Source organism: Bos indicus x Bos taurus, chromosome 14, assembly GCF_003369695.1.
Source record: "Bos indicus x Bos taurus breed Angus x Brahman F1 hybrid chromosome 14, Bos_hybrid_MaternalHap_v2.0, whole genome shotgun sequence".
Taxonomy (NCBI): Eukaryota; Metazoa; Chordata; class Mammalia; order Artiodactyla; family Bovidae; genus Bos; species Bos indicus x Bos taurus.
In genome coordinates, this window is record NC_040089.1 from 70,790,666 (window position 1) to 70,804,307 (window position 13,642).

The following is a 13,642-nucleotide window of genomic DNA, read 5'->3' on the forward strand; positions in this document are numbered from 1 at the left end:
AGGAGCATAGAATCTTTTCCCTTTTTCTTCAAGTTGCTGCTTACACATTGTTCTTTTCCATAATTTCTGCAGTTCCCAGTCTCCTGCTTTGAAGGGATGTTAGGGAGCATCCAGGAAAAGGAGAGACCCATGGAACACAAACTCATGCATAGTGGTTAACAATTGTCCAATTTGTTGGAATACGCTGCTTAATTGTACCTCCCATGTTAGAAAGGTTTCTCTTCTTTATCCTGAATGTTTTTTACTATTTCTGTTAGCTTTAATCATATGCTTAAATTAGAATCTTTATCTCTTAAAACCTTAAATTCTTGTGAAAACTAAGAAGTAAGCAATTATGAACTATCGTCTATATTAGTATGTTGTAGATTGGTAGGCAAACACCAGTGATTATTTCTAAACAACAACAACAACAACAACAAAAACACAACAACTTGCTTTCTGACTGAGAACATCTCAGAATGGCACCAAACATTAATAATTCTATTTAATAATAATCTATAGTTTCTCTGTAAGAGGAAGCCAATGTACAGTCATTTATGTTTCAGTATCTTATTTTCTTTGAGAATGACCTGGCTTTTCAATAAATTTCCTTCACTTGATTTGCAACTCTAAAATTTCAAGTTACTAATATCTGGAGAGACAGACATTTCCAAAACATAAGTATTCTTAACAGTTTATCTATAAGCTCTTATCGCATTTAGGGATTCCCTGGTAGCTCAGATGGTAAAGTGTCTGCCTGCAACACAGAAGACCCAGGTTCGATCCCTGGGTCGGGAAGATCCCTCGGAGAAGGAAATGGCAACTCACTCCAGTACTCTTGCCTGGAAAATTCTATGGACGGAGGAGCCTGGTGGGCTACCGTCCATGGGGTCACAAAGAGTTGGACACAACTGGGTGACTTCACATTACTCACTTTATCCTTAAAAGTTTCTTTACATCACCACTCACTGGCAGCAGGTTACTTAGCTTGCTGATCTGCTGATCTGTTACAAAGAGCAAGGACTAGTAAACTATTTTGGACCTACTTGCTTCTAATCAGTCTATGTCATGTCCTTAGGCTATGTCATTTCTTCAAAGTTTGTGCCCTCCCCCACTCTCTTGCTTCATTTCCCTCTGAAGATATTTGACCCCCATATTCCTATGGGAAGCAGAGGGGTGATATCCACCTTCTGTAACTGTTGCAAGGCTGAGTAGAGGCATCGATGCTGCCTGTCAGGGAATAAAAATCTCTGGATACCTGATTTAGGAGCCTGAGGCACAAGACAGCTCTTGAAGATCATGGCATCCGGTCCCATCACTTCCCAGCAAATAGATGAGGAAGCACTGGGAACAGAGACTTTATATTCTTGGGCTCCAAAATCACTGCAGATGGTGACTGCAGCCATGGAATTAACAGACTCTTGCTCCTTGGAAGAAAAGCAATGACAAACCTAGACAGCATATTAAAAAGCAGAGACAATACTTTGCTGACAAAGGTCTGTCTAGTCAAAGCTATGGTTTTTCCAATAGTCATGTACGAATGTGAGAGTTGGACCATAAAGAAAGCTGATGCAAAGAACTGACTCCTGGAGAAGACCCTGATGCTGGGAAAGATTGAAGGCGAGAGGAGAAGGGGACGACAGAGGATGAGATGGTTGGATGGCAACACCGACTCGATGGACATGAGTTTGAGCAAGCTCTGGGAGTTGGTGATGGACAGGGAAGCCTGGTGTGCTTCAGTCCATGGGGTCGCAAAGAGCTGGACATGATGGAGCGACTGAACTGAAAAAAGAAGAAGTAGTGACAGATTTTATTTTTTTGGGCTCCCAAATCACTAAGAATGGTAACTGTAGTCATGAAATTAAAAGATGATTGCTCCTTGGAAGGAAAGCTATGATGAACCTTGCCAGCATATTAAAAAGTACATCACTTTGCTGACAATGTCCAAGCTATGGTTTTTTCCAATAGTTAAGTATGGATGTGAGAGTTGGACCATAATGAAGGCTGAGCACTGAATAACAGACGCTTTCAAACTGTGGTGTTGGAGAAGGCTCTTGAGAGTCGCCTGGACTGCAAGGAAATCGAACCAGTCAATCCTAAAAGAAATCAGTCTTGAATATTTATTGGAAGGACTGATGCTGAAGCTGAAACTCCAATACTTTGGCCATCTGATGCAAAGAGCTAGCTCTATAATAATTCTAGGGGGCCCTCTAAAGTATCCCAAAGATAGAGGGAGCTCAAAAGAACTTTAATTAAAATTTGATATTTGGGAAGTTTGTCAAAAAGTTTTAAAACACTTGATCAAGATCAGTCATTGTGTAACAATACCCATTCCTTAACCAAAGTAACCAGGGATCTCAAAAGCAAATATTAATACAAATTCCTTAAAGGCAAAGAAACTCATCTCATACAGACGTAGTTAACATCTCAAGAATACTAGAGGAAGAAACCAAAACCAGTCTTGTTCTTGACCATTTCTAGTAAAATCCATTTACCTAACTAAACAGTCCAATCTTACAAATTCTGATAAAGCATAATTCAATCTTTTATTCCTTGCATTTTCTACTGAAAACACATATATTATTTTCCTAAAAATTTGGTTTCTTACATTGAGTTGCCTTTATTGTTAACAAATATGTAACAGATGGAGTAAGGTCTTATTTAACCTCTGGCAAATCTAAATTCAACAGAAACACTATACTTAACACTCAATACTCTAATGACATGTCTATATTAATCAAACCAACAAGCCTAAGCCACCTTCAATAGCAGATATCAGTTCAGTACAGAATATTTCCCAGATCATGGGTTCTAAAACTTATCTTGGCCAGTTCTCTATAGATTTAATTTATAAGCACTTACTTTCAAGTCAGTTAAAATAGTTCATTTACAAGTTAACTTTTACATAAAGACCAATCCAGAAATCTCAGTTTTTTTCCACTTGAGTTCAAACAATGAAAGATCCCACATGAAGCAATGAAGATCCCACATGCTACAAGACCTGACATAGCCAAATACATAAACTAAAACAAAAAGATTAGGAGATGGACCCCCTAGGACCCTCAGTTCACTTAAGTTCAGTCGCTCAGTCATGTCTGACTCTTTGCGACCCCATGGACTGCAGCACACCAGGCCTCCCTGTCCATCACCAACTCCCGGAGCTTACTCAAACACATGAATTGGAAGGTTGGAAGATTTCTGTGAGGTCAGGCCCTCAGGGTTCCCCTGCTGTCGGGCTGTGCCAGGGTCACACCCTGTCTGGGCTATAGAACTCCAAGTTTGCTGCAGAGAACAGAGGAGAGGTCCCCTAGGAACTTGCACACACCCTAATCTTGTCAACAGCCCCACCCTTTTGAAACTGGAAAGAATATAAGAGTGTTACTGCCTTGATCCTTATCCCATACTCCTGCCTGAGTATATAAACTTCTCTTACTCACCATGGAGAAGTTCCTGACTCCAGGCACTAGCTAACCTACTGTGTTCCTCCTTTGCCTGGCAAAGTAACAAAGCCACTCTATCTCCTCCATAATTCTATCTCTGTATTTCTGCTTGGCATTGGTGCACAGAGAGCTAAGATTCTGACTACAAATTTGTGGACTCGTCCGGGATCTGATCGTGGGCAGGTGGCCCCGCAGGGCCACTCAGCTTGATTGGACACTTTTGGATCTCTCCCCACCCCAGCCTCTCTCCTCTAGGAGAGTTGGAAGATTTCTCTGAGGTTAGGCCCTCAGGGTTCCCCTGCTGTAGGGCTGTGCTGGGATCACATCCCCTCTTCCTTTTGGGCTACAGAACTCCAAGTTTGCTGCAGAGAACAGGGCAGAGGTCGCCCTAGCAGCTGCCCAGGCTTTCTTTGCCTTTCTTTGAAGACTTCTACTCTGAGAAGACATTAACTTTTGGAGGATTAGAAAGCATGCCTTTGGTACATTGCAACACACCTGCCAGCAATTTGGTAAGTCTCATGGAGTGTACACCAGGACCTCTTTGACCTTGCCTCTTCTGGGGAATTTTGGTGGCAATCTGGAGAACTTTGATTTCAACTGGGGGAGTTCTTCCTGTGAAGGGGAACTCCTTTTGTAAGGCACACCTTGGACAAGGTCACAGGTCTAGAGGGAATGGTAAATCATGTTTGGGGCATTCACGCCATTTGGCTTTGACTTCTGAGCATCTCTTTGCTGTCCTCTTGGGGCATTTTTACCATTTGGCTTTTTGATTTCTGGGTATCTCTTTGCCATTTATTTTGAGTATGACTTCCAGCTGGTGAGGTTTCACTTTTGTTTGGTTGCTTTGGTTTGAGCCTGCCGATTGGTTTGAGTGTGCAGGCATCTGGTACAAACTGCTTGAGCTAAAATAGGAAGCACTTCCTCTAAGATTCTACCCACCCCCTTACCTGGGAACTCTTTTGGAAAAGTTTTAAATGACTGGTCAACCTGTAGGCTTCCCTGGTGGCTCAGACAGTAGAGAAATCTGTCAGCAATGTGGGAGACCTGGGTCCGATCCCTGGGTTGGGAAGATTCCTTGAAGAAGTGAGGTCTCTGGGTTGGGAAGATCCCCTGGAGAATGGAATGGCTACCCATTCCAATATTCTGGCCTAGAGAATTCCATGGACAGAGGAGCCTGGCAGGCTAGAATTCATGAGGTCGCAAAGAGTCAGACACTCACTCAAAGTCAAAAAATTGGTCTAAAACTAACAATTAGACCTTTACTGGCACAGGATGTGAAATTGGACTGAAGTTCCTCTCCCCTTGTGCCCAGGCCCTTTGGGGAAAAAGTGGGAAGCAGGAAAAAGCGTTTAGAACTCAAGCATAAAAAACAGATTTCTGGTTTGGCCTTTATGTAAAATTTACTTTGTAAATGAACTATTCTAATTGACTTGAAAATTGTTCAGTTGCTCAGTCATGTCCAACTCTTTGCGACCGCATGGACTGCAGCATGCCAGACTTCCCTGTCCTTCACTATCTCCTGAAGTTTGCTCAAACTCATGTCCATTGACTGGGGGATGCCATCTAACCATCTCATCGTCTGTTGCCCACTTCTCCTGCTTTCAATCTTTCCCAGCATCAGGTTCTTTTCCAATGAGCTGGCTCTTTGCTTCAGGTAGCCAAAGTATTGGAACTTCAGCATCAGTCCTTCCAACGAATATTCAGGGCTGATTTCCTTTAAGACTGACAACAACAAGGGCATTTGCCATCTGCCTCTGTGGAGACTGAACCCTGTGTTGCTGCAGCTGTTGACCTTCAACACCCTCTGAAGGAGTTCAGGGTGGAGTGAGGCCCTCTGTGCTCCAGGGAATCTGGTGGAACAGGTCTTTAGATATTTTTAGGAACTGATTTCATGATCCCAATGTTTGCACCTCTTCAAATCTAGAAAATCACTTAATCCCTTCCAGATCAGCTCCTTGTGACAAAACTTTTGTAAACTAAGCCCTTGATTGCACTCAGCTCCTCTTCACTGAAATCTTATATATTGACCTTCCCTGACTCCCTCTTTGGAGTAATCTCTCAGAGCTATCTGAGGTGTTGCCTCCTGGGCTGCGGTCCTCATTTCACCCCAAATAAAACTTAACTCACAAATCTCAAGTTATATATATTTTTAGTTGACAGTGGTATCATCTCCATATCTGAGGTTGTCAATATTTCTCCCAGCAATCTTGATTCCAGCTTGTGCTTCATCCAGCCTGGCATTGTGCACAATGCACTCTGCATCAAAGTTAAATAAGCAAGGTGATGATATACAGCCTTGTCATACTCCTTTTCCAGTTTTGAACCAGTCAGTTGTTCCATGTGTGTTTCTAACTGGTGCTTCTTAACCCTCATACAGATTTCTCAGGAGGCAGATAAGGTGGTCACCCATCTCCTTAAACATTTTCCGGTTTGTTTTGATCCACAGAGTCAAAGGCTTTAGCGTGGTCAATGAAGCAGGTTTTTCTGAAATTCTCTAGCTTTTTCTATGATCCAATGGATGTTGGTAATTGGATTGGTTCTTCTGGCTCCTCTGACTTTTCTAAATCTAGCTTGTACATCTGGAAGTTCTTAGTTTACATACTGTTGAAGCCTAGCTTGGAGGATTTTGAGCATGACCTTGCTACCATGTGAAATAAGTGCAATTGTGCAGTAGTTGGAATATTCTTTGGCATTGCCTTCTTTGAGATTGGAATAAAAAATGACTTTTTCCAGTCCCATTGCCACTGCTAAGTTTTCCAGTTTGCTGGCATATTGAGTGCAGCACTTTAACAGCATCATCTTTTAGCTTTTTAAATAGTTCAGCTGGAATTTCATCACCTCCACTAACTTTGTTAACTTTTTTGCCCACTTAACTTCACACCGTAAGATGTCTGGCTCCAGGTGAGTGACTACACCATCCTGGCTATCCAGGTCACAAAGACATTTTTTGTACTGCTCTTCTGTGTATTCTTACCATTCTTAATCTCTACTGAGTCTGTTAGGTCTTTTCCATTTCTGTCTTTATTTTGCTCATGTTTTCATTAAATATTTCCTTGGTATCTCTAAGTTCTGAATTTTGATACTTGAAAGCAAGCACTGAGAAATTAAATCTAAATATATAGAAAATTGGCCAAGATAAATATTAGGACCTATATTCTGGGAAATATTCAGTACTAAATTGATATCTGCTATTGAAGGTGGCTGAAGCTTGTTGGTATGATTAACATAGACATGTCCTTAGAGTTATCTATGTTAAGTTTAATTCTGTTGTACCTAAGTTTCAGATCAGATCAGATCAGTCGCTCAGTCGTGTCCAACTCTTTGTGACCCCATGAACCCCCGCAGGCCAGGCCTCCCTGTCCATCACCAACTCCCAGAGTTCACTCAGACTCATGTCCATTGAGTCAGTGATGCCATCCAGCCATCTCATCCTCTGTCGTCCCCTTCTCCTCCTGCCCCCAATCCCTCCCAGCATCAGAGTCTTTTCCAATGAGTCAACTCTTCGCATGAGGTGGCCAAAGTACTGGAGTTTCAGCTTTAGCATCATTCCATCCAAAGAAATCCCAGGGCTGATCTCCTTCAGAATGGACTGGTTGGATCTCCTTGCAGTCCAAGGGACTCTCAAGAGTCTTCTCCAACACCACAGTTCAAAAGCATCAATTCTTCAGCGCTCAGCCTTCTTCACAGTCCAACTCTCACATCCATACATGACCACAGGAAAAACCATAGCCTTGACTAGACAAACCTTTGTTGGCAAAGTAATGTATCTGCTTTTGAATATGCTATCTAGGTTGGTCATAACTTTCCTTCCAAGGAGTAAGCGTCTTTTGATTTCATGGCTGCAGTCACCATCTGTAGTGATTTTGGAGGCCAGAAAAATTAAGTCTGACACTGTTTCCACTGTTTCCCCATCTATTTCCCATGAAGTGATGGGACCAGATGCCATGATCTTCATTTTCTGAATGTTGAGCTTTAAGCCAACTTGTTTACTCTCCTCTTTCACCTTCATCAAGAGGCTTTTTAGTTCCTCTTCACTTTCTGCCATAAGGGTGGTGTCGTCTGCATATCTGAGGTTACTGATGTTTCTCCCAGCAATCTTGATTCCAGCTTGTGTTTCCTCCAGTCCAGCGTTTCTCATGATGTACTCTGCATACAAGTTAAATAAGCAGGGTGACAATATACAGCCTTGACGTACTCCTTTTCCTATTTGGAACCAGTCTGTTGTTCCATGTCCAGTTCTACAGCCTTGACGTACTCCTTTTCCTATTTGGAACCAGTCTGTTGTTCCATGTCCAGTTCTAACTGTTGCTTCCTGACCTGCATACAGGTTTCTCAAGAGGCAGATCAGTTGGTCTGGTATTCCCATCTCTTTCAGAATTTTCCACAGTTTTTTTTTTAAATTAATTTATTTAGTTTTTAGATTTTATTTTATTTTTAAACTTTACAATATTGTATTAGTTTTGCCCAACATCGAAATGAATCCGCCACAGGTATACCCGTGCTCCCCACCCTGAACTCTCCTCCCTCCTCCCTCCCCATACCCTCCCTCTGGGCCGTCCCAGTGCACCAGCCCCAAGCATCCAGCATCGTGCATCGAACCTGGACTGGTGACTCGTTTCATACATGATATTACACATGTTTCAATGCCATTCTCCCAAATCTCCCCACCCTCTCCCTCTCCCACAGAGTCCATAAGACTGATCTATACATCAGTGTCTCTTTTGCTGTCTCGTACACCGGGTTATTGTTACCATCTTTCTAAATTCCATATATATGCTTTAGTATACTGTATTGGTGTTGTTCTTTCTGGCTTACTTCACTCTGTATAATAGGTTCCAGTTTCATCCACCTCATTAGAACTGATTCAAATGTATTCTTTTTAATGGCTGAGTAATACTCCATTGTGTGTATGTACCACTGCTTTCTTATCCATTCATCTGCTGATGGGCATCTAGGTTGCTTCCATGTCCTGGGTATTGTAAACAGTGCTGTGATGAACATTGGGGTACACATGTCTCTTTCCCTTCTGGTTTCCTCAGTGTGTATGCCCAGCAGTGGGATTGCTGGATCATAAGGCAGTTCTATTTCCAGTTTTTTAAGGAATCTCCACACTGTTCTCCATAGTGGCTGTACTAGTTTGCATTCCCACCAACAGTGTAAGAGGGTTCCCTTTTCTCCACACCCTCTCCAGCATTTATTGCTTGTAGACTTTTGGATCGCAGCCATTCTGACTGGTGTGAAATGGTACCTCATAGTGGTTTTGATTTGCATTTCTCTGATAATGAGTGATGTTGAGCATCTTTCCATGTGTTTGTTAGCCATCTGTGCGGGGAGCGAGCTCCGCCCCTGGCAAAGGTCATGAGGAAGGAGGCTTGGCATACGCAAAGGCGGGATCAAGCCTCAGGAGTCTCCCTGGAAATTCTCGAGCAATCTACCCCCAAAACCAGAGTCTGCCTACTTTCTGCTTTGTGCTTTCACCTACACCTCTGACTTTACGGGAGGCTGTCCCCCACTACCTCTCTGAAAAAAGAGTTAGCTTACAGCTCCAGTTAATAATTCCTGGGTGTGACAGTGTTTCAACCTACAAACTCCCTTGGAAGTCCTCTAGCCTGCCTGAATAGGTTTTTCCGGCCACATGTGATTGTTCAGAGCCTCCCAACTGTGAGAGGCAGGAGATGTTCTAAACTGTCTAAACACAGATTCTTTTGAGTAGTTAAAAGATTGATTAGAAATTGTATTGGTGAAGGGATTTTCACTTGTTGGGCCAATGTTTGCTGCTAAGTCTCCATATCCCTTACCTGCTGTGTCCCTGGCAGTGTATTGATTAATATAATTGGTGTAAGTAGTAGCTTTAATGTTTGTAACCTGGGACCCTTGAGTTAATTCTTTTTCTTGTTATAGCCCACCACACCTTTGCGCTGTAGGAATGCAACTTTATCTAATGCTTTTGGAGGGTGGCTCCTGACCAATCACCTTAAAAGAAAAATAAGTTTTCTGAAGAAAAGGTCTTAAAATGTTAACAGGCCTCCGGGCCAGAAGATGATGCAAATCACCTAAGCTTTTGCATATGATAAGTTTGCAGGAAGAAAGCCTGGTTTGCTGCAAGACTCTACCCCTTCCCCCATTATCCTCTATGCATAACTTAAGGTATAAAAACTACTTTGAAAAATAAAGTGCGGGCCTTGTTCACTGAAACTTGGTCTCACCATGTCGTTCTTTCTCTTACCTTCTGGCTGAATTATTCAGCCTCTTTTCTCCACTGAATTTCCTCACTGAGCTATCCTCATTCTATTACTCTTTATATCCTTAATTAACGTTTAATTAAGCAGTTGTTTCCTGATCCTCGCCGACGCCGTCCCCGCTTCGAATACCCTGGATCAGCCGGGGCTGGTCCCCGGCACATCTGTATGTCTTCTTTGGAGAAATGTCTATTTAGTTCTTTGGCCCATTTTTCGATTGGGTCATTTATTTTTCTGGAGTTGAGCTGTAGGAGTTGCTTGTATATTTTTGAGATTAGTTGTTTGTCAGTTGCTTCATTTGCTATTATTTTCTCCCATTCTGAAGGCTGCCTTTTCACCTTGCTAATAGTTTCCTTTGTGGTGCAGAAGCTTTTAAGTTTAATTAGGTCCCATTTGCTTATTTTTGCTTTTATTTCCAATATTCTGGGAGGTGGGTCATGGAGAATCCTGCTGTGATGTATGTCGGAGAGTGTTTTGCCTATGTTCTCCTCTAGGAGTTTTATAGTTTCTGGTCTTACGTTGAGATCTTTAATCCATTTTGAGTTTATTTTTGTGTATGGTGTTAGAAAGTGTTCTAGTTTCATTCTTTTACAAGTGGTTGACCAGTTTTCCCAGCACCATTTGTTAAAGAGATTGTCTTTAATATTATTCTTGCCTCCTTTGTCAAAGATAAGGTGTCCATATGTGCGTGGATTTATCTCTGGGCTTTCTATTTTGTTCCATTGATCAATATTTCTGTCTTTGTGCCAGTACCATACTGTCTTGATAACTGTGGCTTTGTAATAGAGCCTGAAGTTAGGTAGGTTGATTCCTCCAGTTCCATTCTTCTTTCTCAAGATCGCTTTGGCTATTCGAGGTTTTTTGTATTTCCATACAAATTGTGAAATTATTTGTTCTAGCTCTGTGAAGAATACTGTTGGTAGCTTGATAGGGATTGCATTGAATCTATAAATTGCTTTGGGTAGTATATTCATTTTCACTATATTGATTCTTCCAACCCACAAACATGGTATATTTCTCCATCTATTAGTGGAGCACAGCAATCAGAGCAGAAAAAGAAATAAAAGGAATCCAAATGGGAAAAGAAGAAGTAAAACTCTTACTATTTGCAGATGACATGATCCTCTACATAGAAAACCCTAAAGACTCCACCAGAAAATTACTAGAACTAATCAACGATTATAGTAAAGTTGCAGGATACAAAATCAACACACAGAAATCCCTTGCATTCCTATACACTAATAATGAGAAAACAGAAAGAGAAATTAAGGAAACAATTCCATTCACCATTGCAACGGAAAGAATAAAATACTTAGGAATATATCTACCTAAAGAAACTAAAGACCTATATATAGAAAACTATAAAACACTGGTGAAAGAAATCAAAGAGAATTTTCCACAGTTTATTGTGATCCACACAGTCAAAGGCTTTGGCATAGTCTATAAAGCAGAAATAGATGTTTTTCTGGAACTCTCTTGCTTTTTCGATGATCCAGTGGATGTTGACAATTTGGTCTCTGGTTCCTCTGCCTTTTTTAAAACCAGCTTGAACATCAGGAAGTTCACGGTTCACATATTGCTGAAACCTGGCTTGGAGAATTTTGAGCATTACTTTACTAGCGTGTGAGATGAGTGCAATTGTGTGGTAGTTTGAGCATTCTTTGGCATTGCCTTTCTTTGGGATTGGAATGAAAAGTGACCTTTTCCAGTCCTGTGTCCACTGCTGAGTTTTCCAAATTTGCTGACATATTGAGTGTAGCACTTTCGCAACATCATCTTTCAGGATTTGGAATAGCTCAATTAGAATTCTATCACCTCCACTAGCTTTGTTCATAGTGATGCTTTCTAAGGCCCACTTGACTTCACATTCCAGGATGTTTGGCTCTAGTTGAGTGATCACACCATCCTGATTATCTGGGTCATGAAGATCTTTTTTGTACAGTTCTTCTGTGTATTCTTGCCATCTCTTCTCATTATCTTCTGCTTCTGTTAGGTCTATACCATTTCTGTCCTTTATCAAGCCCATCTTTGCACGAAATGTTCCTTTGGTATATCTGATCTTCTTGAAGAGATCTCTAGTATTTCCCATTCTGTTGTTTTCCTCTATTTCTTTGCATTGATCACTGAAGAAGGCTTTCTTATCTCTTCTTGCTATTCTTTGGAATGTTTATATCTTTCCTTTTCTCCTTTGCTTTTTGCTTCTCTTCTTTTCACAGCTATTTGTAAGGCCTCCCCAGACAGCCATTTTGCTTTTTTGCATTTCTTTTCCATGGGGATGGTCTTGATCCCTGTCTCTTGTACAATGTCATGAACCTCATTCCATAGCTCATCAGGCACTCTATCTAACAGATCTAGGCCCTTAAATCTATTTCTCACTTCCACTGTATAATCATAAGGGATTTGATTTAGGTCATACCTGAATGGTCTAGTGGTTTTCCCTACTTTCTTCAATTTCAGTCTGAATTTGGCAATAAGGAGTTCATGGTCTGAGCCATAGTCAGCTCCTAGTCTTGTTTTTGCTGACTGTATAGAGCTTCTCCATCTTTGGCTGCAAAGAATATAATAAATCTGATTTCTAGATGTCAAATAAGACCTTATTCCATCTGTTACAGATTTGTCAACAAGAAAAGTATCTCAACATAAAAAAATCCACAAAACTTAAGGAAAGCAAGATATGTGTTTTTGTTGCAGTCAGTTCAGTTGCTCAGTCTTGTCTGACTCTTTGTGACCGCAGCACACCAGGCCTCCCTGTCCATCACCAACTCCTGGAGTTCACCCAAACTCATGTCCCTTGAGTCGGTGATGCCATCCAACCATCTCATCCTCTGTCATCCCCCTCTCATCCTGCCCTCAATCTTTCCCAGCATCAGGGTCTTTTCCAACGAGTCAGCTCTTCACATCAGGTGGCCAAGGTACTGGAGTTTCAGCTCCAGCATCAGTCCTTCCAATGACTTTTCTGGACTGATTTCCTTTAGAATGGACTGATTGGATCTCCTGACAGTCTAAGGGACTCTCAAGAGTCTTCTCCAACACCACAGTTCAAAAGCATCAATTCTTTGGCACTCAGCTTTCTTTATAGACCAACTCTCACATCCACACATGACTACTGGAAAGATCATAGCTTTAACTAGATGGACCTTTGTTGGCAAAGTAATGTCTCTGCTTTTTAATATGCTGTCTAGGTTTGTAATAGGTTTTCTTCTAAGGAGCAAGCGTCTTTTAATTTCATTGCTGCAGTTACCATCTGCAGTGATTTTGAAGCCCCCCAAAATAAAGTCTGTCACTGTTTCCATTGTTTGCCCATCTATTTGCCATGAAGTGATTGGACCAGATGCCATGATTTTAGTTTTCTGAATGTTGAGTTTTAAGCCAGCTTTTTCTCTCTCCTCTTTCATCAAGAGGTTCTTTAGTTCTTCACTTTCTGCCATAAGTGTGGTGTCTTATCTGAGGTTATTGATAGTTCTCCCGGCAATCTTGATTCCAGCTGGTGCTTCTTCCAGCCCAGCGTTTCTCATGATGTACTCTGCATACAAGTTAAATAAGCAGTGACAATATACAGCCTTGATGTATTCCTTTTCCTATTTGGAACCAGTCTGTTGTTCCATGTCCAGTTCTAACTGTTGCTTCCTGACCTGCATACAGGTTTCTCAAGAGGCAGGTCAGGTGGTCTGGTAGTTCCATCTCTTGCAGAATTTTCCACAGTTTGTTGTGATCCACATAGTCAAAGGCTTTGACATAGTCAATAAAACAGAAGTAGATGTTTGTCTGGAACTCTCTTGCTTTTTCGATGATCCAGTGGACGTTGGCAATTTGATCTCTGGTTCCTCTGCCTTTTCTAAATTCAGCTTGAACATCTGGAATTTCATGGTTCATGTATTGCTGAAGCCTGGCTTGGGGAATTTTGAGCATTATTTTGCTAGCATGTGAGATGAGTACAATTGTGTGGTAGTTTGAACATTCTTTGACATTGCCTTTGTGTTTGGA

The 13,642-nt window shown here is 41.5% G+C and overlaps 1 non-coding gene across 1 annotated transcript; it reads left to right on the forward strand.

Annotated features, from left to right (window-relative positions):
• Window positions 1-705: 705 nt before the first annotated feature.
• TRNAC-GCA lies at window positions 706-777 on the forward strand. The gene has a single exon. It is a non-coding gene; the product is annotated as a tRNA-Cys (tRNA).
• The last annotated feature ends 12,865 nt before the right edge of the window (window positions 778-13,642 follow it).